At 36.4% G+C, this 26,235-nt stretch overlaps 1 long non-coding RNA gene across 1 annotated transcript; it reads right to left on the reverse strand.

Moving 5' to 3' along the window:
- Positions 1 to 782: 782 nt before the first annotated feature.
- On the reverse strand, positions 783 to 1,952 carry LOC147650532 (uncharacterized). Its single transcript, XR_015276283.1, has 2 exons — positions 1,872 to 1,952; positions 783 to 1,118 (listed from the first exon to the last, which is right to left on the reverse strand). It is a non-coding gene; the product is annotated as an uncharacterized LOC147650532 (long non-coding RNA).
- Positions 1,953 to 26,235: the final 24,283 nt, after the last annotated feature.

Consider the following 26,235-nt stretch of genomic DNA (forward strand, 5'->3'; position numbering starts at 1 on the left):
ATGAACCTGAGAATGAAAACACAATGGCAAAAGCTTCAGGGCACATTTCTTTAAATATTAAATAGATAAAAGTTTAAGAAGTCCAGAGAAAACCATATTATGCTCCCCAAGAACTGAACTTTTGAACACTTGAACTTTTTGTGACAGAGTGATTTGCTTTCAGATGTGTGAAAAGTTTTTCCTCTGCCAGCAACTATTCTCCTCTGAAATAATTTCTAATGCTTCACTGGTGGTAGAAGGTCAAATGCTCACACTGGGGAGCCAGAGAACTGTAGCTTGTCCCTTCAACCTTTTCCCCAAAGTTTTTGGTGACATCAGAATCTTCTGTAGCTACTTTTCACCATCCTGTAATAAGCAAGTAACAACACTTACCTGCCTTTTGAAGATATTTCACAAGTGTAAAACATTGAGATATAACACTGATGAGTGTAATCAACAGTAATACAGCTAAAAATACTTTTTATTGTATGAATAAATGTATGAATTTAAAATCTAATAATTTTATTCAGTAATTTTATTTATATACAACCTATGGTTGCCTGCATGAAGTTCTTGTAACTCCTCTCTGCTGAGAATTACAAATTTGACACACAGACTGTGTCAACATCACCTTTTTTTCTAGACAGTGAGCTTTTCAAGCAAGCTGCCTCAGAGGCTGAAGGACTTTGAGTTTTGTGTGGGCAAGAGAGCTTCCTAAACGCCAGGAGATGCAGTAAACAATACCTGGGAGAACCAACAGTGAGGCAGCAAGACACATCTGTATGTGAAAAATGAGGTTCACATTTTTTTTTTTTTATAGAATTTAAAAGTTTAATAAAAAAGATAATTAGGAGAAAAAAATTAAATATACAGATACAGCCAGGTGTCTCTGCATTCAGCCAAGAGAGCACACCTTATTAACAAAGGATTGTCCCTTAAAAACAGAACCCTACTACATATCCATAAATTCTCATACATATTCATACATTCTTTTTAGGATCTTTGGTGTTCTTCTGTTTAGTTTTCTCTTGCCTCTTTGCCAATAGATCAATCTTCTTGGTGCCACCGAGATCTACATTTCCTGATAACAGAAATGCAGTAAATTCCTCCCTCAGAGCTCTGGTCACTGCTGTCTTCATCTGGATAAGATAGTTTAAGAATGCAGAGGGGTCTCTAGCTATCTTTTTTCAGTCTTTGGGTTATACAAACAAAAGTAGTTTTTGTTATAATACTATGCCATAGCTTAACATGTAAGTATTATAGCACTATTTCTCAGTTTCATCCATAACAGAAATAAAGGACTATATTAATACAACAAAATTTTCTAATCTTATACACATAACATTCATTCCAATATTTGCAAAAAGCCAACACTATAATATGTGTCTATACGTATTTATTTATGTATCTGTACATGCTTTGGTCACATTGAACAACACGAGTAGTCATAGATAGCTTACAACCACTACCCCTCTAAGCATCAGATTTGTCCTCTCCATCACAAAAAGGACAAAAATTAAACCCAGGAGTAAATTGTAAAGTGTGTGGGATTGGTGACAGCCAGAAACAGCTTGTTTAAGGACCAAAAATTAGTGTATTGTCTGTGGCACTTTCTGGAAGAAGTATTCATAGTTGCCAATCACTTCTGATTGTCTTAACAACCCAAATGTATTAGAGCTTGGAAGCTAAAACATTTAAGCAAATCAGAAATGTAAGTGCTATTCAAAGCAGTAAAACACCATGACTAATGTGTGCTTTGCAAAGAATATCACCTACAGAAAAGGCAAAAAAGGAATCAGAGATACACAAATTGATTTTATGATCATTATTTTATGCAGAAGAACATGAGGGTCCTTCGAAGCTGAAAATTATTCTAATCAAGCTATTATTACCTGTTTTCATCCTAAATCAATTTCCTCCTTAGGCTTTAGTTGAAATCAGTGAGGTAATAAACAGCAGACCTGTAAATTCAATAGGAGAGAAAGTTCATGAGCATTTGTTCTTTAAAAATGCTGGCATTTTTTCCCTGAAAGCCTGATGATGGATGTGCCAAGGTTCATAGCTGTGCCTGACAGGGGTGGACAATATAAAACACAAGAAATGGTGCCCTTGTAGATGAAAGGCAAAGAGCCAAGCTTAACCTCTTGGAAAAAAATTACAGCTCATGTACAAAAACAGCTACAAGTTACTTTGTTATCATATTAAAAGGTTGGTAAAACTACTGAATGGTATCCACTTTCCCCAGGAAAAGAAAGCACAGCAGATTGACAAACCTTGGGTTCTAACAGAAGCATCTAGGGCAATGTGATAATCCAGACAGGCAACCTTCACACTTCATGTGCAAGGCAAATCAGAATAATTTGGAGGATTTGCTTACTGTAAAAAAAAAACACAAACCAAAACCAAAACACAGAACAAAACAACCATAAAACACCCCACAAAAAAAACCCCAAAAGTAAACAAACAAACAAAAATAACCAGACCCCTAATCCAACCAAAAAAAACAAAACAAAAAAAAAGCAAAAACAAAAACAAAAACCAAAACAACAAAACCCACTTACTGTTGACCTGATACTGGGGGTTAGGTGTCCTTCTTTTAGTTCTGGCTCACCTATGGAATTTTTATCCATTAGTTGCAGGGAAAGCCTGACTGCTGGTACTCAGTGCGTGCTTGAGAAAAGACAAAGAGTTCATCTGGGCCCAGGGGAAAGGGGGCAGGGAAAGGGGAGGGTGGAGGCAGTTTGGCGGCTTCTTCAGCTTCAGAGGAGGACACTTGATGGGAGCTGTGGCTGTGGAGAGAAGGGAATTTCGCCATCACCCAGACGGAGCTGCTGCTGCTTCTTCCCTCTTTGTTGGTGGCCTCGCACCCCCTGTCCTGCCGGGACGTGTGGCAGTGCCAGGCACCGCCACGGAGCTGCTGATCCACCTCAGCCACCGGCCCAGGATCTCAGCTCATCCCTGCTGATCCACCTCAGCCACCGGCCCAGGATCTCAGCTCATCCCTGCTGTTCCAGCTGAGTGTTCCTCAGAGCCCTGCAGGAGCACCGGCACTGACTGCCCGAGGGGTTTGTGAAGCAAAGCCTCTCCTCCATCCCTTCCCATCTCAGCCGAGAAAGCTGCCACGGGGTCCCTGGTTCTGTTTTGTTGCTAATGCTGTAGTTATTGTTGTTTGTTTGCATTGTTATACATACTAGTAAAGAACTGTTATTCCTATCCCCAGATCTCTGCCTGAGAGCCCCTTGATTTCAGAATTATAATAATTCGGAGGGAGGGGGGGTCTATATTTTTTCATTCCAAGGGAGGCTCCTGCCCTCCCTAGCAGACACCTGTCTTCCAAAACCAAGACACCTGGATGAACATTTTTTATCTAATTGAAATTGAACACGTAACGGGCACCAATACACAGAATTGAAGCCATGGCAGGTCCCCACTAGCACTTTTATAATCTGCAGGCACAGTTTGAAATGACCTTGTTTATAACCATAGCCGCCTTTCTAGCAGAAGACTTTAGAGTTCTGCTGGTTTCCTTGGCAACTATTAGTAATGCAAGATACAACATAGAAAAAAATACTTTTTACCCAATCCTGTTTCCAGTAACTGTTAATTCCCCTCTCATATCAAAGGGAATTTTATAAAAGAATTTTACCTCCTGTAAGGAGGTGTCAAGAGTGGCAAGAGTAACAGATAACACAAAACTTTACCACAGTAAAGGCCATTTCATACCTCTTTAACCATCACATCTGATACTGCCTAGACTAGTACAAAACAAATGTTAACCTTTTCAAGAAGTTTTCTGATTTTCATCTGTGTCAGTAAGTGCTGTTATGTTTCTGGGGAGATCAAGGAAGGGAATTTAAGCAAAATGAAGATAATTCTCTATATTCAGCTCTTGACCTTTTTGTCACCATGTCCTGCTCCGGAACACAACACTTCAGCAGTGGGGAGCAAAAAGCACACACCACAAGAGGAATTCAATCTAATTCAGCAGGACTGAGGTAGAGACTTCTGTGTTTATTCTTCCTCATTATTTTTCTTACACCAACTGAACTTAGTATCTGCAGAAGCGTCACACTGACATCTTCTTTTCTTCCAATGCTGGTTCTCACAGGTTGCCTTGGCTGCTACAAATTCACCTTCTCAACAAGGATGTCACACTAAAAAGGAAAATGACTGCTGAGTTATGAAATCTAAGTGGGTTTATCCTCTGTGTGGTGGAATCAGCATTTACAAGGACAGGTAATACTTGGCCACATTGTAAAGCCTCAACCAGACCTCAGAAAGGACCAGAATACCTTGAAACTTACAGATGAAAGAAAACATTATGTGTCAACCACAGCTGTGTAAAGCAGGGCAAATCCACCCACACCCCCACCCCCCCAAAAAAAAAAAAAATCAAATTAAGGATTGGCAGAGCAAGAAGGAAAGAGTTAAAGGTAACAAAGAGGGTGAAGATTAAGTGAATCTCTAGCATGAAATGCATTTTCAGCCCTTTATTGACAGATCTGGAGAGGGAAAAATAGTATTTATGTTTCTGAAAGATTGTATTTACAGCAAGATGAAAGGGACAGAACATGGAAACACATTATTTTTAGAATCACTTTTAGATAAAAAACAAAGTAGCAATAACATACAAAATTCATTAGATTTTTATAGAAATCATTTACACTATATAATTTTTCATCTATAAACTAGGTATTTACATTTTAATAGTCTCTCTATATCTTCAAAACTATTTTCTCATTTTATAGACTATGTGGACAATTCTCAAATAATTTTTCAGAGAACAAAAAACCAAATGAAGGCTCTAGCTTATTTAAAACCTGAGTCTTCACCCACAGGTTTTCTGTTTGTGTGAGCCCATCCATTAACATAATTTTTATCTCCAGACTAATTGAGTCAAGCCAATTGTAGTCAAAAATAGCGGAATACACCTACTCTTTCTAGGCATTTCTAGTGAATCAGATGCACGAAGCCCAGAATATTATTAGCAATCTTTAATAAAATGCACCAAGGAAAACTGTGTGGCTTAGTGATATCACAGAGCAGTTACAGTTTTGAAAATGTAGGTCCAGAGAGAGAATAAAATTACTTCATGAATGTGAAGGGGATGAAAACAGAACTGGAATGAAACAAATTGCACCAAACTGACCTTCCATGTACCAAGACCAGTGATCAACCAGATCCTGAAGGCACATGCGCCACTCTCAGAAAAGATATTTGCGTTGTCCCTACTTTAACTTAGGACCTGCAGTTGTCCTCAGACATCTGCAGTGCAGGCTGGCACCAAGAGGTCTGAGCCAGCTACCAGCAGGCAAGTCCTGTTTGCTGCAGGATAAATGCAGGAGTGAGGTGCTGAGCAGCACCAGCAGACTGCTCACAGCTGGACACCCCTCTGTGCCAGGTACCAGCCCCCCAGCTGAATGGCTTGACTCCTCACCCAGCACCAAACTATGCTATACCAGACTGTGCTATGTAGAACTTCTTAACACACAATGTGCTTTTTGTTATTCTTCACAAAATGATCCATCACTGCCAACAGAGGGCCCATGAAACAAGTTCATCTTTCACCTTCCTATTCTTGAAACAATGTCTTGCATAAGTGTTCACTGACAAAGCAGCCTTGAAACATAATCTGGGTGGCTGAAGGCCAAATGAAGAGCATAACCAGGGGTTATACAAAACCATCAATCACTCAATCCAGACTATTTGAACGTTTGTGTATGAATCTGTATTGTAACGCCTGTAAATGCAGCCCTTTACAGAAGGAGCATAGTGTAAATTCCCAGCACATATTTTGGAACTTTACTGGTGTGAAAATACTGTTCAATAGCTTCAGTAACTCTTCTGTCATCTCAGAGACACAGTCTTGTATCACTGGGGAGCACACACAGAGGATGACATAGACATCCATTACTCCTTCCTCTAACTAGATCCAGTTTTAAACAGCAAGGGCTGCGGACACTTGCCTCATGAAGACGGATTTAGGGTAATTCCCACAATTTTAACCCAATAAGCAGAAATGACTGTCCCAATGATAAGATTGGATTTGATCTTTAGCTCTCACTACAAGTGTTACACTCCTAAAAAATGTAACTTGCAGGTCAAAAGTGATGCCAAGTGCACTTTTGTGGCATTTAACTGTGTAACATGTTTGGGTTTCTGACTATGCCCATTCAGATGTCCAACTGACAAGCTCCATTTAAAAGTAGTTGCAATTAAAAAAAAAAAAAAAAAAAAAAAGGGCTAAACCACAAAAACTTGCCCAGCATTTTGGTATTATCCACATATTTTCCCAATGGCAATGCTATCCCTGAGTGGAAGAATCCCCATTTTGATGAGCTAAGATAACTAACTAAAGCTCTCTGATGAATTTTTATTCAATGACTTTTCCATGGTCTCATCTCCACATGTCCCTGTCTTGGGCAATTGTGGCTTATGCAGAGAATTGATAGGGCAGAACCAAGGGCTTACCCATCAATTCCTCAACCACCCTCCTCTGCTCTTGAAACTGCACACAGAGAAGGGAGTTCAGTCTGTCTCACTCCTTTTCTTTGGGGAAACACATGTATGTCTTTTTGGTGCATTAGATACATCATGCCTATAAAAACAAGACCCAGCAATTTTAATTAGCCTCACTAGGTCATAAAATCAGATTTATTTAGATTGGAAAAAAAACTGAGATCATTGAGTCCAATTGCAAAATGGTACAGGCTGGAAAAGACAGTATAGATATAAATCCAAACATAGCTCTGCTTAAAAGGGGAGAGCTCCCCAGATGCTGGGGTACACTACAGAGACCTCCAATTAACTCCAGAGCCAAAACCAGTCTAATTGGGTTTTTCTCCCTTTGAGAGAGTTTATTAAAATAAAGAACATTTTCACTTTGCTATTTAAATTGCTCTTGCCAAAAATGCTTCCAAGTAACATCTACAATTTTGTGACAGTAGTTAAATAGTCAAAAAAAAAAGCATCATAAAGCTGTTGAAGCTTTCAAAAGATCCCTAAGGGAGAAAAAAAAAAAATAGGATTTTGTTATGGGTAGAAGACACATTTTTATAAAATTATAGAAATATTACCCTTACAAACTATGAAGTCTGTGGGATAAAGAACCCACACAGGGAAATTCAGTCAGCAACATTTTTGTTCAATTGTTGAAATAATTTTTGCAAGAAATAATACCTTCCTTGAACTTCGTCTTTATTTTTACTAAAAAAAGAGGCACTTTAGGACTGCAACTTTAGCAGTTGTTAATATTATTATTATTATTATTACTATTATTATTATTATTAGTATTAGTATTAAATTTATTATTATCATCATTATCATTATCATTATCATTATTTTAACTAACACTTATAATATATAAAGTATTGACTATGAGTTATTCCATTAATATTGTATTATTAATAATTACTATTTATAATTAATAAATTATAGAAATGAGTTATATAACAATTATATTTATAAATAATAAATTATCAAAATGACTATATTATTACTTATTATTATAACTTGTAATAAAATTATATTATTTTATTATTATAAAATAAGGCAGTAATAATTATAATGATAATAATGATGATAATAATGATAATAATACTAATACTACTACTAATAATAGCAACAGATGTGATGAAATCTAGAGCAAACCAGCAATTCTTGAAGGACAAAAAATGTTAAATCTTGAGTAAAAACTATTTACAACAAGGATTTTATCCCTGAAAAGAATGATGTCAAGCATTTAGCTCAGTTTCAGTAATTCTATTTCTCCTAGTAACAGGAAATGCTTCAATGAATTTAACTTTGTTAAGTGGAGACAAGCCTGTTTTGAAAGTTATTCAATGCATCTGGAAGATGACTATTAAAAAAAAAAAAAAGAGAGGAGAAAAGAGTCATTTACTAATGCCCTAGAAATTGCTCATCCTCTTGAACTAAAAATACTGAGTATATTGAGACTGTTGAAGATTTAAAAGAAATTGCTCACAGAACAGGAAGAAAACTGGAACTGCCAGATTATGTTAAAAAGTATCCCCAAGGCAGGACAGCAGGAGTACAGCAGAGAGCAAAGAGAGAGACACCAGGCAGTAACAGAAGCAGGTATATAATGACTAATGCTCATTAAAAACATTTCATTCTCAATATATTCCTGACCCAAAAGCATCTTGTCTTGGGGATCTCTGGAGTTGGAATGATTCAGTCTCTGCTTGATGAATGAATTTAAATATGGCAAATTTCCTCTTAATTTATGCATCTGGCAATGCACTGACATTCCAGATATGATTTTTTTAAATAGTTCTGTAAAGCTCAGTAGAATTACAAACCAAGACATGGGGACAGAAGGCTTAATTCTGGTTGTTAATTTTGGTGCTTGGGAGTCAGAATTCCTAAATGGTCACTGGAGGAATGATCCAGAGCATCTAGGCTATGGGATTAGAGTTCCTTCCACTGAGGATGTGTGAGATAGGAGGCTGCTTTCACTTCGTGTCAATGCTCTGTGTCACAACCTCTGTGCTTTTCCTTGGCTGAGTGTGTGTGTGTGTGTGTGTGTGTGTGTGTGTGTGTGTGTATAAAAACACCACTAACCTCAGCACTTCTGAGTGTGTATCAAATAATACCTCACTAACTTTGAAGTGAAGCTCTTAAGGCAGTAGCAAACAAAAACCAGCTGGGTTTGATCTGTTTGGAAGTACTGAGATAGTGTAAAGCTATTTCTGTAAATATTTGAATAGCCTGAATTCAGTGTCTCTCCCAGTCCTAACTCCAGTTCTGACCCAGTTGGGTAGGAGGTTTGGGCATGCCCAGGGAGAGGAGACAGAAACACCAGGCCTGGCAGTGCTGTGTGGTGCCCTTGTCACACACCAGAAACTGCAGCAAAGACAGGTTAGGCAAAGTGCCCAAAGCCAAGGACAGTGGGACATAAATAGGAACTGAACTGGGGATAAACACTCACCCATTAGCTTGTTAAAAAATAACTTCCTCATGTTCTTTGTCATTAGCTTTACTTGGTAAATGATATCACTTTTCAACACTAATATCTCTTACTCCTTTAAGAAAAAAAAAAAAAGGCTTAATTTAAAATAGAAGATTCTGTTTTGCTCTGAGAGATACAGGTGCACTGGTAGAGGCAGGAAGAATAAAGGTCACAGGAGACATAATAAGAAATCATGTGTCAACTCTGTAGGGTAGTGTTGCTATCCCAATCTCACTAGGGATGGAAGGAAGCAGTAGGAACAGCATTTAACATGTAAATTACAGTCTTCAGTACAGCTACAGTGAGAAAGAGCAGTGCAGTTGCCATCAAAAAAAACCTAAGTGGTAAATTAAGATGCACAATTCTCAACAAGCAAGTTTCACACAAATTACATTGTGGAAGGACATATCAAGGTGCTGACTTTGGCATTACCATTGAAAACAAAACAAGAAAAATTTTACTTTAAGCCCTCAAAATCAAACTAATTAAGATAAGAGATATCACAGCGTATTTCATAATTAATTCTTTAAATGAGATCTACTATAACACAGAAATATACTCAGCTGAATGTAAAAAACAACACCTAAAGAAATCTGTAAGAGTCATCTGCAATAGGGAAGAAACATATAAATAAAAAGAAAAAATACTCTCAGTGGCCAAGTTTTCCTGAGAACATACTACATATAGTACATCAATTCATCAGCTTTCAGACTATGTACCAAATTTAATGTTTCATCTTTTACAAGAGAGAAATTTCAGCAGCCTCAGGTAGTGGTGCATTTTACCAAAAAGTAGTAATGCAACAGAGATGTCCTGTAAGTGTTACTTTATTACACAGTCAAATATTTTAGATGAGGTAAAAAATATCCACGAGTTTAGTCATAAAGTGCTGTCATAAGAATTATTTTTTTTTCATGAAAAGCCTACTCAGGAGCACCTCGTGCTCTAATGCAGGACTGGCTCTATGGGCTTATTGCATTAACTCAAGTCACTGCTGTAATAAGCATTCAGTTTAGCCACTATAAATTCTGGCACTAACTTAGACTGCAAAGAATTTTCCCATATTAAAATAGAAAATCTACTATTAATCAGCAGATTATGCAAAACCATATTAATGGAAATATTTCTAAGTTTAGCAAGTGAATTACCAATGGAAATTGCATTAAACTGAGATGAATATCGTATCCAAATTGCTTCAGATTTCCTACAAAATTTAATATTTGCTTACAAAAATTACTGTTTTAAATGCTGATAAATAACAGATTATGTAGAAGCATAAATTTGTTATTCTTAAAACATGTCTTGTTTTCTGCATGTTATGAGTGTTTCCAGTAAAGTGTTTTGCACAATATTAATTAAAATACAAACCAGAACTCTTTCCTCTTAATTGAGCTCAGTTAACAGAGTAGCTTCAAAGATATGAGACATCACCTATGGAAGAACAATGATCCTCATGAATAAGAACCTGCAAATCTGCACACAAAGCAGTTTCTGAAATACAGGCAGCTGGAGGTATGGGTTATACAGTGAACATACAGCATTTATCACGTGTCCCTGGAACTTCTGGATGTCTGTCTAATCCCAAAACCATGCAGCCCATCTATTGCACTTCAACCATCTCATGCAGAACAGATGAACCCTCTAGAAGTTTTGTCTTTCAGTCTCCACCTCCCTTCTCTTCTATCTCTTCTCTAGACCCACTCCAATACTAGCTCTTAGCTGAAGCTGTATAACTCGAATATTAAAACATTAGCAGGTTCTTTAAGGTCCAATATTGATATTTTCCCATTTCACCTGGAAACACCTTCCTTAGCCTATGACAAAATGATATGCAGTGTTCCAACAACTAAACCATACTGATAGCTGGTCATTCTGTCATCAAAATTTGCTGTTGAACCTTCTGAACCATTGATAACCTCTGGAAGAAATAGCCATGATTTTCCCATGTAATACGTTGCTGCTACATTACTGAATTTTAATATCATTCATCACTCCGTCCTTCAAAGTTGTACAGGACTTTACAAAACAATAATTCTTCCTCTACACACAATTTCCAGTTTTGTGCTCACTGCATCTTTAATACTTCATATTTTGTGCTACAGTTCTCCAAAGAAAATACTGGACAGTTTTCACCACATGAAAAATCCTTCTAAAGTTTCACTAATAATTCTATTACCTATTACCTTTCAAGTAAATGAGATTTAAATTCTGCCTCACACACTAATCCAGGTTAATAGGTTGAAATTATGTTTTGTACTACTTTGTAATTTTAATTACATGATTCATCACTGGCATCAATACTTGTGTTCTGCACTACTGAATCCATGTTCTACTTTTGCAACAAAGAGTCTGGACTCACATTCTGCAAAATAAAATAATATAAAAAATAAAATAAAATAAAATAAAATAAAATAAAATAAAATAAAATAAAATAAAATAAAATAAAATAAAATAAAATAAAATAAAATAAAATAAAATAAAATAAAATAAAATAAAATAAAATAAAATAAAATAAAATACCCAGTAATTAAAGAGCTAACATAACAGAAAGGGGAGGCGTGAGGGAATAAAAAAGGAGAACAATTAAATGAGATTTGAACATAAACAATCAGAAGAACAATTTCATCACCACATATCCTTGCAAAGAAGATATACCCAGCAGAAAACTAAGTTTGTTCTATATTCTTCTTCATGATTTCAGGTTACAGTCCCAAGATCATAATATACCTAAGATTTATTCCCATTGCAGTTTTTATCTTAGTTGTCACACTCTAAAATATTTCAGGTGTGGATTTATTTCCTTGTGTCATTGTGCTGTGTCCTCATGGTTTCTTTCAGGCTCAACACAGGACTCACCCCATTGCAGTGCCTCTGACAGGCAGTGCTCCCAGAATTACTGATGGGCTGCTTTGCCACTGCAGTGCCCTGTGCCTGACTGATGGCAAGACCTGGATTCTGAATTTTTGTCTCCAATGAATTATAATCTGGTTTGAGGGTTAGATATTGAATTTCTATGCCACTTTCAATGCCACCGAATGGTTTCCAGGTTATGACATCATCTACACACCTAAAATTGTGGTTTCAGTTCTCCCACTAAATCCCTGCCCCATTTCTAGCACTTACACCAAGTAGTGCTAACTACACAAGTTATGATTTTTCATTTTAAAAAGGCCAAAGCAAGTCAGTGTAAAAGCTTTCAGTTCCATAAAAAACAGCTTTATTTTTTTTCTAAAAACCAGATAATTGTTCATGATTCAAATCACTGATAAAAGCAATGTCAGTTTCCTACTTGCAACCAAGACACTCAGATACAACTAGATTATCTCAAAGTTCATGTTTCTTTCTAACCACTGAGGAAATTAAGTTACAGGGAAGCTATTGACTCCTAAAACAATAGCTGAGACTATAATTTCTTTGAGTCACTCTTGAAGTAGAATTCTGTGGTTTCAACCCAGCACCCAAAGTCAGAGATAAGACCAAGCATGAACATACTTGTTTTCCAGGCTAAACACTGAGAAATAATTTAGCAATTCTATGTTTCTGAGAGATTAAATAAGTATGGTCAGACCTACAAATGTATAATGTGGAACCAATCTTCAAATTTGATGGAAGAAAGAAACCTAAAATCATGTGCATCTGTCCTTAACATTTAAAAACAAGGTGTATGACAATAACAACAGATGAAAACCAACAGCTAATAAAGTTCCAGATATGTAGTGCCAGAAGATTAAAAGGATGAGACAGAAAATAATTTATCCAGCACAGTTTGGCTTTAGACATGCCCTTCAAATACTGAAAATACAAGAGCAAACTAAACTAGAGTATCTTTCTACACTGCATGAGTTATAGGGTCAATATTGGAACTGCTGGGGGAAATCTGGCCTGTGTTATGCAGAGGGTCAGAATATAAGATTAGAATGGTCCCTTCTGATTTTCACATCTATCAAGCTATGAATAATTTAAATAACTTTCCAGGACAAACAGAGAATCTGGAGTTTAACAGCTGATCAGGCAAAAAGAAATTTATCCTCTTGCCCACCAACTGAATTTAAGTAATATTTGCAAATATCTGAAAAAAAAAAATAATTTAAACAGTAAATAGCAGTTTTCACAGCTTTACCATGGTCACTATAGCTGGTTTTGGTGTTTCAATCTACTTCAGAGATTCATTCAAGAGTACAGCTGTATGGAAACCTGACTAAAACAGGAAATTCCCCTTGGCTGAAGATTTTCCCTCTGTTTGCAAATGAACACAGTAAAATTAACTGTGAAATGGCTTATTTGGTAATTGACTTACAGATTCTTGGCCCTAAGAACATGAAGCCATGGTTACATATCCACTTTAGTCTGGCATTAGGCCAGGATGCTGCTGGAGAGGAGCATCCATCCAGACACCCAGAGCAGCCTCCCATCCCAGCTCCATGAGAGGACTGGTGCAGCAGTGGCTGCACAAGCGCTGGTGAGAGCACAACAGAGCCAGGGAGATCCTGTAGCCATGGCAATTGGAACACAGGATTGAATTTAGGTCAGATTTAAGTAATGCCATGATCATGGTCTGGGTCTCTACCAGCTCAGTTGGCTGAGGAGCACAAGGTGATGTCTCAAAGAACAGGAATATTTACTTTCTTACTTGTATTAACTCTTATTCCCCAGCTCAAGCAGTGGATGACAAAAGGTCATTACTTTTGTACTTGTGACCCAAAGGTTTATTCAGTTTAGAAATTCCTTCATTACAATTCACACTGCATCATTGCAGAGACCCAGAAAGCAAGCTGCTGAATACAAACATTTGAATTAAAGAAAAAAAATCAATCTGTCAATAAAGCCTTTATATGCAAACATAAAGGGAAAATAAACATTCCCATCTTCTTTCTCTGAAGGAACTCTGACTTGCGTGTTGTATGTTAGAAAGTCTATCAAATTGCATAGGTTTTAAACTATATTCATATCATAATAAAAAGAATAATGTCCTCTGTGGGGGAGCAAACTCTTAAAAAACAGTGTATTTTGACAGAGAAACCCTGAAAAATAGTTCATAAAACAGTAACAATTAAGATAACTTTCTCTTCTCAGCCTTTGAAGGACATAAAAGAAGCAAACTAGCTTTCTCAGGATCCAATTTGGATCTAAGTTATTGATTATTACTATAGAAAAGAATGTAATGAAAGACCTTCAGAATCTTCATAAAGAATTAAAGTCTATTAAACTACAAAACTGAGAAACATGTGTCAAAACAGAAGAACGGCACTAATGCGTTCATAAGCTCTTTAGGCATATTTTTATATATTGTTTTATCCCATCTCACTACAGCTGCTGTCCCTTCTTTCAGAACATTTCTAGGAAGACAGAAAGGAGGCATCATCTCTGATCTGAAAATGTTTTCAGTCTACTATCGCTATTTGCATGACCAAAATACTTGCCAGGCCTTGACCACTGTACCAGTTTGTATAGACGGCAGAAAATATGGTCCTGATATTACACCAAATCTCCAAAATGTCTTATTTTCACAGCATTTTTATGTCCCCATGAGCTCCTCTAGACCTCTCTACTCCATGTTTGCCAGGTCATCTATCATTCAGTGGTGAAATAAAACTGGGTACTGGTTCCCATGGCCTTGATTTTTCATAAAATTTATTTTGACACACACAAACAGAGTAAGCATTATCTGGGAGATGAAATATAAATAAAAGTCCCCTTTTGGTCCACAAATATAACTTTAAGAAGTTTATGTCTAAAGGGAGTCAGCAGTATTTCCTCAGCTTCTGAGAAATAAAAATGTGCCCATGAATCTGCCAGTTTAAAACCAGAATACTACTTGCTACAGTCTTTCATCTATTCCTATTCATAGTTGTTAATTTTTAAAGAGACAAAAACAGCAAGAGGACAGAACAGTCAATCCTGTCACATTCAGAGGAAAAACACATTAGTCACCTCCCAAAGTGTGGCTCCTTATTCCAGCTCTCCTATGGCTTATTTAGCAAAGTCAGTGCTCTGATTTTTCTCTCTGGCCCAGATGCTGTGCCTCCCACTCTATCTCAGCTAATCATGCTTCAGCTTGCCAAAGGGAAGAAAAAGAGGAGTACTCTCCCAAATGCTGCCCCCTACCACAGAAACTCGGCCTTCCAAACCACAAGCTGATTTCCTGGTTCTTACAGTTCTCAGGGGTTCATTTCCTCTGTGAACATGAGCCCACATAGGGATCATAGCCATGGATTTTCTATCCCTGAAATGTGGCAAACACTGCATAAAAATGCCACAATAAATGCCACAATGTCTCCTATCCTGCCAAGTGTTGGTAGGTGGGATGGGAGATGGTTTTGGACCTGTCTCAGCAATGCTGTAGACATTGCAGAACCCTTTTTTAATATTCTCCAAACCCTTTTTTTTCATGACACAACACACTTAATTTAAAAATCTGTTGTAAGGAGTTTATATGGGAAGGACTGAGGTCATTCCTCCAGACCTGAAAGTGTGTAAAGCCTGATGAACTTCCTTCAGAGAAGCAGGTTTATTTTCATGAGTAAAGTTTTAGAAACAGATTTTCCTGAGCCTCATTTTCATCTTTCAAATTCAAGACTTCCACATGAATGCATTAATGCTTTTAGCTAATTATTCAGCTTTCTATAATTCAAGATATATTATGTTCAATAAAGGCACTAAAAAGACTGGAATGCCCAGGCAACATTTTCTAATAAGCTGTAATGGGTCTTTTTTTGCAGCATTTTTCCCCTTTACATTTTTATAATTATAAGCCTGGTTTTGATAATAAAGGAGCTGTCCTAGAGGTTTGATCTCCTAGATAAATTATCTTTGTAATGAAACAGTATCTCTTCCTGCCTTCCCCCTCCAGTGACTCTTCCACATGTTATCAGGTCTGCCCACCTGTCTTTCCCTACTTTCTTCCCAATTCTTCACCTGGCAGTCGTCTCCCTGAGCTGTTCCAAGGTCTTTCTCCACTGAGGGTTTACTATTTCTTGAATTATTACTACAATAAAGAAAAATATCCCTACAGAAATTTTTAACATTGGAAGAGTAGCTGACTCATAATACCCGAAAAACCGGAATGCATCAAAAAGTATTGCCTCATAAATGACAAAGTATTTGGAAAAGAATGTAGATCTGTGGTGATTTAACCCCAGCTGGCAGCTCAGCCCCACACACCCACTTGCTAACTCCCCTGCATTGGGAGAAAAGCAAGAAAACTTGTGGGTTGGGATAAAGGCAGTTTAATAAGTAAAGCAAACCAAGGAATTCATTCCCCATTTCCCATGGCAGGGAGGGGCTCAGCCATCCCCAGGACAGCAGGGCTCCATCACCTGTAACAGTGACTTGGGAGGACAAACACCATCACTCCAAATCTCCCCCCTTCCTCCTTCTCCCCAGCTCTATATGCTGGGCATGGTGCCATATGGGCTGGGATATCCCCTGGGTCAGCTGGGGTCAGCTGTCCTGGCTGTGTCCCCTCCCAGCTCCTCGTGGAGCCTCTTGCTGGTGGGGTGGGTGAGGAGCAGGAAAGGCCTTGGCTCTGGGTGAGAACTGCTGAGTGATAATGAAAACAGCCCTGAATTATCAACACTGTTCTCAGCACAAATCCAAACCACAGCCCCAGACCAGTTACTACAGCAATAATTAACTTTACCCCTACCAAAGCCTTTTTTTGGTTTTCACAAGGAAAAAAAAAAGAAAGAAAAATTAAATGTATTTAGGCTTAGAAATTATAATGTAGTATGTAAATAGTGTAAGAGAACAATTTCTATAAAATTTTAAATTTAAATAGTATCTTTGATGCACTTAAACTACAATATAATAAACTTCCTGATGTGGATTGTTAACTTACTGACTGTGCAGGGAGTAGATTGCTTTGTGAATATAAATGAGTGAAATATAAACGGAACCTTTGCATTTTGAACTTGCTTAATTCAATTGAAGCAGAAATCATTTGTATACTTTCAAAATAATCAAAGTGGAATAACTGTTGCTACAAAATGGAAGTATTCTACAGAATGATCAATGGGGTAAACCAAATAAGAGATTTCTCTTTGAGTATCAGTTTCAAGATGAGAAACACTTTAAGCACTTTCTTACTAAATTAGTCATTTTCTTATGTGAGATCACATAACAGAATGGCACCTAGGCAGAAAGAGAACAATTTATTACTTGAAATATTACCTGTCAAAACAAAGAACAATACAGCATTCCAGTTTCATAAAAATACCACAGAAAGAAACTGTGGTTTGAAAATCTTTCCATTCTAAATAAAACAAAATAAAGCTATAAAGAAGCAAAAGAGGAAGATTTTTTTAATCTCACAGACAATAAATTTGAAAGCTGTCTTTTTTTTTTTTTTTGCACACTTCCCTGATTACATTATCATTATTATGCAAAAAAAGCCTAAATCATAAATTATCTTTATATCTGAAGGACATGACCTTCTGTCCTTCATTTGCTAAACCCCAAAAAAACCATTTTATGTATCTTCCAGAAAGGTAGAGGTATCTTATAGACTGCCCAGTTATATTTAATTTGTTTGGCACATAGAAGTAATAAACATCTGATGCACAATCTGCTATGAGTCATATGACAGTCACAATTCCTTATTTTTTAGCACTACTAAAGTTTTGTCTTGGGTCTACAGTGCAGATGTAAAATATTGAGAATTTATACGGCAAGATGAAAAATAACAGGGAGTTTGTTTGAAATAACCCTACTTTGTCTGAAATACCCCTAGTTCACCAAAAAGTAGAAGCCAGGCTCTCTTGCCTGAATAAAACCAGACTGCACACCAGCAATAAATACTTGTTCCTTTTCCCAGGGATTTATATAATCAGCATTCAGGGAAGGATTTATGGGAGGGAGACAAGGAGATACAGATGCTGAGCTCTCTTTCTCTCCCTGCCCTGACTGCAGAGGTGGGAACTCCTTTCTCTCTCCTGCTTCCAGATCTCATGGAAAGAGTAACAGAGCTGATGCTTGTCTCTATCCAATCACATAGCTGAGATGGCTGCAAAATCATGGTGTTGCCATTCACAGTCAGGCTGCAGCCACTTAATCTTTATTAAAAATACAGCTAAATTTTGATTTCAATTGGTACAACATCCTCTGATAAGCACTGAGTCTCCCAGGTAGTACCTCCTAAATCAGTACCACAGAGACATCACACAAAGCTTCCTTAAGAAGAAAAAGAACTATTTTCAGAATATTTCTCCTTCCTTTGTAATTAGCTGTAAAACTTTTACCTAAAAGAAGAAACACTTCAAGTAATGTTCTAGTACAAACAGCTAGAGGGGGAGTCTTCAATTCCCGTGTATGTCTGCTTTCACATTTGGCCTCTGTACTTTTATTCTAAGTGGCAATTAAAGCAAAAAAAAATTTTCCCTTTATTTGAGACAGAAGATGAGGATTGTTTTTGTTGGAGAGAAATCTTATTACAATGGCATAATTAGATCTGACAAAAAAATCTCACCCAGTTTGCTGCATCCTGCTACCTAAAATTCAACCCTTAGAAAAAAGAAAAGTGACATTTTTCAGCTAAAAAGGCGATGTAGACATATGTTTTCCAAATTGCATCTTCTGAAAAGATCATATATCTGTTACCCACACAGTCCTATTCCATTTTTTCATTCTGGGTGTATTTCAAAATGTCATTTATCACACAGCCTTCCAGTTTGGCTACTTGCTGGCTAAGTGAACATCTTGTTCCACATAGCCCTTTTTTCTTCTGTTGAGATAATCTGAACACTTGCTAATTTTCCTCAAATTTGTGTAGAAATGTCAGTATTAAAGACTAATTTTTTATCCACAATTAATTAGACATAAGGCAGCTTCATCAGAGACATTCTTGGTTCTTGGCTTTCTGAGCACTGAGACATGGATAAGCCAAAATACTAATGTGATTGGAGAAGGATTTCTTTGCATGGAATCCTATGATATTACAGATGGTTGCAAGACATGAAATAACATAATAAATAGCCTTTTATTTTTCTGATAGAATGTTTTCCCAACTGCATTCTATTTGGTAATTGGATACACTGAATCTAAAAACCTCTACTGTATAAACACAATGAATTCACTGGTTTACTGTTTACCAGAACTCATAAATGAGGCAAACACTGTGAAAGATATTTTAGGATTAGCATCTGTATGCTAGATGGTCCAAATGCTAATGAGGACATTATGCTCATGCAAAATTTCATACTCATGAGAATTTTGCCTGTGATATTTGTTACATGGACTCCCAGCACTACCTGCTATGCAATATAAGAATGAAGTTTATTTCTAATTATTTCAAAAATGCAAGACTTCTCCCCTCGTGACCTTTGCAATGCAAAAAAAACTACTACCTTTGTTTCCTAAAAGGACACTGGTCAAATGGTTAAGTTACTATTGATTTCTATAAAGGTTAGATAAAGTTAGAGAAAAATGTATTATTGTCTTAATACAACAGAGTATTGTATTATCTGTTCTGAAAAACAGGTATAAAGAAACTCTAGCACAAACTCCCTGGGGGGATCCCATTATTTTCATATTCACAGTCTTTCCACAGAGCTTGAAAAGGGGATAAATTCAGCCTTAAGAACTATACTTAGTTAGCCTTCAGTTCATTTGTGTTTCTGGCAAATGAAAAAAGCCCCAGACCTTCATAATCCATTTGCAAGGTAGGCAAGAGTTACCAGCTATATCAGACCACTCAGCTTTTATGGACCTAAAATTTCCTTACCCTCCAGACATTTCAACAGATGATTTTTAGGGACTTTTCTCCCTGTTTTTCCTCATAGAATTGCCCTTCACCACTATGCTGGTTTTAATCCATATACATCTCAATAACTAAAGCATTTTTCATGAGCTGGTCTCACATTCTTTCCATTTCCAGGACTGTGAGCTTTTTTTTAGAACTAGAAAAATATGAATTGTATCTTGCAGACAGATTTTTAAGAAAAGAGTGAATGCATTTTATAAAGTCAGGCCTTTCAGCACAATCTGGAAGGCCAATTATTTTTGCATTTGATCTTCTGTGGTGATGCTCCAGATTGCCAACTTTCTCAAAAAGATAAAATATTTCATTCTTTTATTATTCTTTGTCCTTCTTAAAGCCTGAAATACCATCTTCTGAATTACAAATCCTTTCCACTGCAGCAGCTGCTCAAATGTGTTTTTTATTTATCAAATACTCTCAACCTTCCATTCTCAACCTTCCATTTCACTGGACCTATGTAGAAATGTCTCTACATAAAGGAAAAAAATGTGCTTTGTGTGCATCAAACTGTGCAGACCTGCAGTGGTGGCAGAATGACTTATTAAGTGATTGTCCACAATGGGAAAAAATGGGTGGATCAGATTTAATTATTGTTTTAACCCAGATTATCTTCCCAAATGTGTTGTGAATCCACAACTTTAGTCCAGTGTCTTATTAGCTGTATTATCCTTAGAGAGAGAGAACCACTGGCCATACAAAATTCAGAGCATGTCTGTGAGCCCACAGAACAAGAGCAGATGACACTTTCTGAGAAAAGAGGCAAAAAACCTATGGAAAAAAGAAAAGGTTAGGAAAAGGTTATTGGTTGGAATCTCTAGTGCTGAAACTGATTTCATTTTAGCAATTCTACAATTACTTGAAGAGAGGATTTTAGCTTACTGTCCCCTTGAAGAACCACTAACTGATTTTAATTGGTACTGCAATGGGTTTTTTATAGTTAACACTTTGAAAAAAACCAAGAAATATTACTCACTTTATGCAATTCAATATTTTCTTATGGAAAATAGTAAAAACAATTCCTTCATCTTAAAAAAAATGCTCAAAGTAATTTGAAGCATATAATATTCTGTGAAGAAAGGGATATTGCAGTGATTAATCCAACTAGTTGCAGTGAAGAGCAAAATTCATATTTTTTATTTGTTTGAACATTGTTAAATCCTACCCTTCTTAATAGTACTTTCTAGCAAAACTCTTGGTTCTAATGTTTCTTTCCAAAGAGGAAAATAAATCCAAGGATTTATTAAACTGAATAAAATAATTTATAGGTCATTATTTTCCTTCTCCTTTTTGAACATGCCAAACAGTTTATTAAGTAAATGTCAACAATCCTTGTACAAATTTTGAGACACTTTCAGCCAAGATTTGTGTGAAATGTCCTCCTATAGCCCACCACTAAAATAAAGTATGTTCTTTGGAGCTGCAAATGCTGAACCATTTCTTTAAGGCTGCTTTGAGGTAAGGCTGGTTCCTGCGTTGACACCAGGACTAGACTGCAAATCAATATCTAACACTGCTGTTATGACAAGCAGGGGATGTGCAATGTGCAAGGTGCCATTACCATCACAGGTACAGAAAGATCAGTATTCTGCATCCCTTTAAGGCTTGGGCAGAAAGTATTGATTCCTGACTTTGATGTTTTAATAACATGCATGGGAGTAGGACAAGTATGGATCCACCCTGGTCTTATAAGAAACATAAATTATTATTCTCACTTTGAACCTTTTCTGTCATGGGGACACGCTAATCAAGGCTATCAGGAAATTTCATTCCAGCCAGAATTTGACCTAGTTCACCTCCACTGTGCATCTACAGAGATTCTTAACTCTACTCTTAAGATAGGTAAGCACTTCACACCACCTGTGGCAAAGTTTCTCAGATTTTGCAACACCTGTCTGGAACAGACTAGAAAAGAGACATCACCATTAAGATAATACTGACACCAGTTCAGCAGCCAGTTGTTCTCAACACTCAGGAGTGCTATTAGGCATCATGTTCTTCTCTACCATGAGAGAAGGTCATCCTAACATCCGTTTGTAATGAAGCTTGATGAGAGAAAGGAACTTTTAAAAAGATATGATATACTTTTACTGTTCATGGATTTAGTTTGGTACAAATGGTTGCTGCATCCATTTGCTGTAGTTCAGTATTACCATTATAATTCTCTGAAAAACAAATGTTTATTGTTTTTTCTTATAAAAAGTCCAGCACATTGAGACAGTTGCTTACATTATTAATTTGACACAGGTTTAATTGTAGCCTATTAAAATAATAATCTCTTAATTGCCTTCTTTGCTGCAATATCAAGGAAAATAAAAAAGAGTTTATTCAATGCAAGGAGAAACAGATTTTTCAGATCTACATGATTAGCTGCTATACAATAGGCCTTTTCAGTCATTACATTTTGCACAACATTCTAAACCCCAATTATACTGTAGTGTTAAGTATAAAATTCTCACTGAACCTTGCAGTTTCATGGTTTATTGTCTTTTAAAATTAATGTTAGAATTGAATACAATGGTAATATGGAAAGAGAATATTTAAAAAGCTGTGATTTTAATTTAGCATTTGGCAATTCATACAGATGGTGTAGGGTGACAGTGACACCATTTGAACACAAGCATCTGCAGGTAAGAGCATATAAAAGTCAAATTAAATTTGGAACAGTCTATTAAAGATTATGAAATAAAATCAATGTGTCAACAATCTGACCTTGTAAATTAGATAGATGGTTATCTTTCTTATTTGTTGGCTGCAAGATGTGTAAAATGGTCTCTGGGATCCATTAAATGAAATTCTACTGGACACCGTAAGTAGAACTTCTTTCTTCTTTCAAATTATAAACTGATAATGATACTCCTTTTCTATTGAACACTATTTTAACCATAGAAAAGTATTCAGTGCTTTTATATTTCTGCATATATTCACCTTAACTCACTCAGAAGAGCAAGAAAAGTTGTTGATTTTAATAAACCAAAAGCTTTTAAAATTTCTTGCCTACTTCCAGATAAAGACAAAGCCTTACCTACTGTGTTCTACAGTAATGTCTTACATCATTCCAGATTTTGACCTGTGAGTAATTTTCACAGCCTTGAACCACAGTGAAAATCATAGCCAGTCATCACATCACATTTACCACAGTCACGTTTCTTTCTCTAAAGATAAGCTGTTACAGCAAAGACAGGAGTGGTTGCAATATCCAGTATTTTCTCTTTAGAGTACGATTCCTAATGCATGTAAGTTTCAGGATTTGCTTTTAAAAGGTGGATGATTAAAGACCTGGTTTGAACATGCAATTTTAATAACTCTACATAGAAAGTATTTCCATAACAGCTACCTATGAATTATTTGTTATCCTAATACAAAAAGGGAAAGGAAAACAAAACTGAATGAAAGAAACAGAAATCCAAGCCGTTAATGGTACATTTCCAAAAGGAAATGGCTCTGCCACTTTCGTTTTTAAGATGACTTTAGAGCTCAGACCTCAGTGTGGAGAGTGCCACAGTTTGAAGTTATCCAGCATATCTAACAGATACAGTTCATCTTCATCCTTCCCCTTCACCTCACAATACTTTTGGTCTGTAACTTTCAATAGTCATTGAATGTGGCCTTTATTCTCCCATTCTTATTAAATCTCTCAAGAGTTTCAAGAAAGTCATTTGCTTGATGAACCATTTATATAGAGGTAGACCTTCACACAAAGAGCAGCCACATAGGAAACCTCAGAGGAATATTGTACTAGGTGAGGAAATTCTAATGTATGCAACAGAAGTCTGTTAATGAGACATCTAGATGCTTAAACGAACCTTTGAACATTTAGGTACCAGTCCCAAAAGAGCTTTTCTCTTCTCTTATTGTCACTGTAAAAGTGAAGATCCATCAACAATGACTGAAAATATCCACCTACTAATCCAAGCCTTCAAATCCCTGCTCTAGGCTTTCTGTTCAGATGCCTCTGTTTTGGAGGCGATTTTTTTATCCTCTCCTACTCAACTTGTCTATAACATTTTCAGGAAAAATTCTTTCATTCCTACTCCTTACTACAGATTTTATTTGCATGTGTGTATACTCATTTAACCCCCTTAAATTGTTTTTGTTTCAGAACAGCAGCCAATTTATTGGCTCCAAACAGAATTCAATAAGAACTAAGTAGCTTGTGAGTTTTGTTCTGAACTCTTTTGACATGGGAAAAATCTTGCCCATATACCCATCTCAACTCTTTTTCTTAAGTCCCCATTATAACTTAGCTACATGCAGAGGTTGTGTCAGGATAGCATATAAGGCACATATGCTTATGCTACAGAGTTGATGGATTCTGCCTCTGGAGGAATGGCTAAATGGAACAGATAGGATCAAAGGCTATTATGAAGGAAGAAAAACTCTCAGTGTGCAAATTCAAGCCGATGAAACAAAGTCATCTGTCCTCTCACTGAACAGCCTTCTAGTAACTGGCATTCTGCAAGAGGACAGGATGCAAGGGAGGATAGAAATAACACGTCTAAAAACTTAAAACCCCGCCAGTTGATGTTTCAAAATCCACATGCAGCATGATTCGTGCCCTGATTCAAAACCCACTGACCTTTTGTTTAAAAACATGCCAACCTCTGTCTTTGAACTGGCCACCCCCTGCACTCACACTTGTTTAGGATCACTCTCTGAAGGGGGGGTTGTGTTTCCTCTTTTTTTGAATCAGTTCACACAAATCATTTGACTTGTATTCTTCAAGGCCTAAATTATTCATCAATTAGTGAGCTGAGAAAGAATTTCATTAGGACAAAAACACATGCTGGCTCATCTCCATCAAAGACACAGGGCATGCTTTGTGAGGAAAGAGCGTCCTGGAATTCCTCTGACGTATGCATTATCTGTGCATAATGCTTAGACTGAAATGTTGATTAATTAAAATCCCATAGATACCTGCCTTAGTCATCTCCAGCTTTATGCATTTAATACTCCTACACACTTGCCTGAAAGCAAAGTAATCTAAACACAAAATTTAAAGGTCAAATTATCAAAGTAAGCAAGCATATCTCAGGTTCACTGATTAATATCCATGGTAAATTTGCCTTCAAAGGTTTGGTCTTTACTGTAAGGGAAATTCCTACTTCTGATGTAGGAACACAGATGCCTTTTTGCATCAGATCAGTAGTCTTGGCCATAATCCCATTATTTGGGCATTATTTTGTTCTTAAAGGGAAAGAGAAAGAATTGTACAAAAAAAATTATTGTCTGACATGCTCACAAATTTTGAATCATGAAGATTAATACAACAGGCAAAATTAAATATATATATATTTTACTTGCTCTGATTTTTTAGGGTTTAATATGTGTGCATGTGTATTAACTTATTCAATTGGATAATATGCTGAAACAGCGAGCTCCACAGCTGAGATTTTTTTGTAATTTATTTGTTAGTTTTCTATAGATGCTCTCTTTTTTACATGCTGGCAAATTTTGGTCACGAGAAACATAAGAAAATGTTATTAACATTAGGCAAGTATACAATTTTTTTTTTTTCAGTCTGCCTTCTAAAATGATAATATTTCTTTATGCTTATGATGACTCAAGCTTCCTCCAAAGAAAATACCTTTCTCTTCTTTTCCTGTGTTGAAATCTTAATTTCAGAAGAGTGATAAGAGATTTCAAAGTTCAGAAACTTTTGTTAAAGTGACAAATAACAGAAGATCAAGTATTTTGTGCTTTGATCACTGTTTAGGCTTGATAGATTACTTGCATAAATGATGCTCAATAAATGAAGATATATCAATAGTATAAATTCTACTATTATCATTTTAAACTGCTTTTATATATGTGTTTCTAGAAAAAATGAGCAGCTTTTTGTCTTAGCCCTGGAAAGATACAGTAAACCATTATTTTGGTAGAATTACCATTGACAAAACTTCCTCCCCAGAGTTTAAAAGGAAGATGTGAACATCATTCAGTGTATTCACCTCTTAAACCTGTATCAATCACTGATATTCTTGGGAGATGAAGCATGAAATTTGATTTCAAAGCCAGTAAAAACACTACACAGCCCTGTCTAAAACTCATTCACCTCTTGGTTACACAATATAGTCCTAAACTGACTGAAAATTTGAGGTCAAAGTCACTGAAGTTCGACATTTTCTGCAACACTTTGATTTCTGAAAACTTCTTTTCCAATATGATGTTCAACATCATAAAAACATGTGTGAGACCAGACAGACACCAAACAGCAGAAAATGGGTTAGGCATTGTTTTGTAGTTCTAGGTGTACTCTTCTGTACCCTCAGATCTGAAAGTTTAACTTCACATTCAGATAGAAAATGAATGAAAACCGGGAGATATCCCAAAAGCAGATTGATGAACAGAGTGCCCCAAACTTTTCTCCTCCCTATTCAAATAGAAAAACAAAGCAATTATTGCAGTTAATGTTATGGTATTGCTCCAAAAATGTATTCTTCAAGGGGCAGAATAATACTGAAATTGTATTGAACTAATGGTGTTTTCTTTCCTTTGGTACTATTTGTCTCCTTCTTTATGCACAGATCTTAAA

Source organism: Cyanistes caeruleus, chromosome 14 (assembly GCF_971803275.1).
Source record: "Cyanistes caeruleus chromosome 14, bCyaCae1.hap1.1, whole genome shotgun sequence".
In the NCBI taxonomy this organism is placed as follows: domain Eukaryota; kingdom Metazoa; phylum Chordata; class Aves; order Passeriformes; family Paridae; genus Cyanistes; species Cyanistes caeruleus.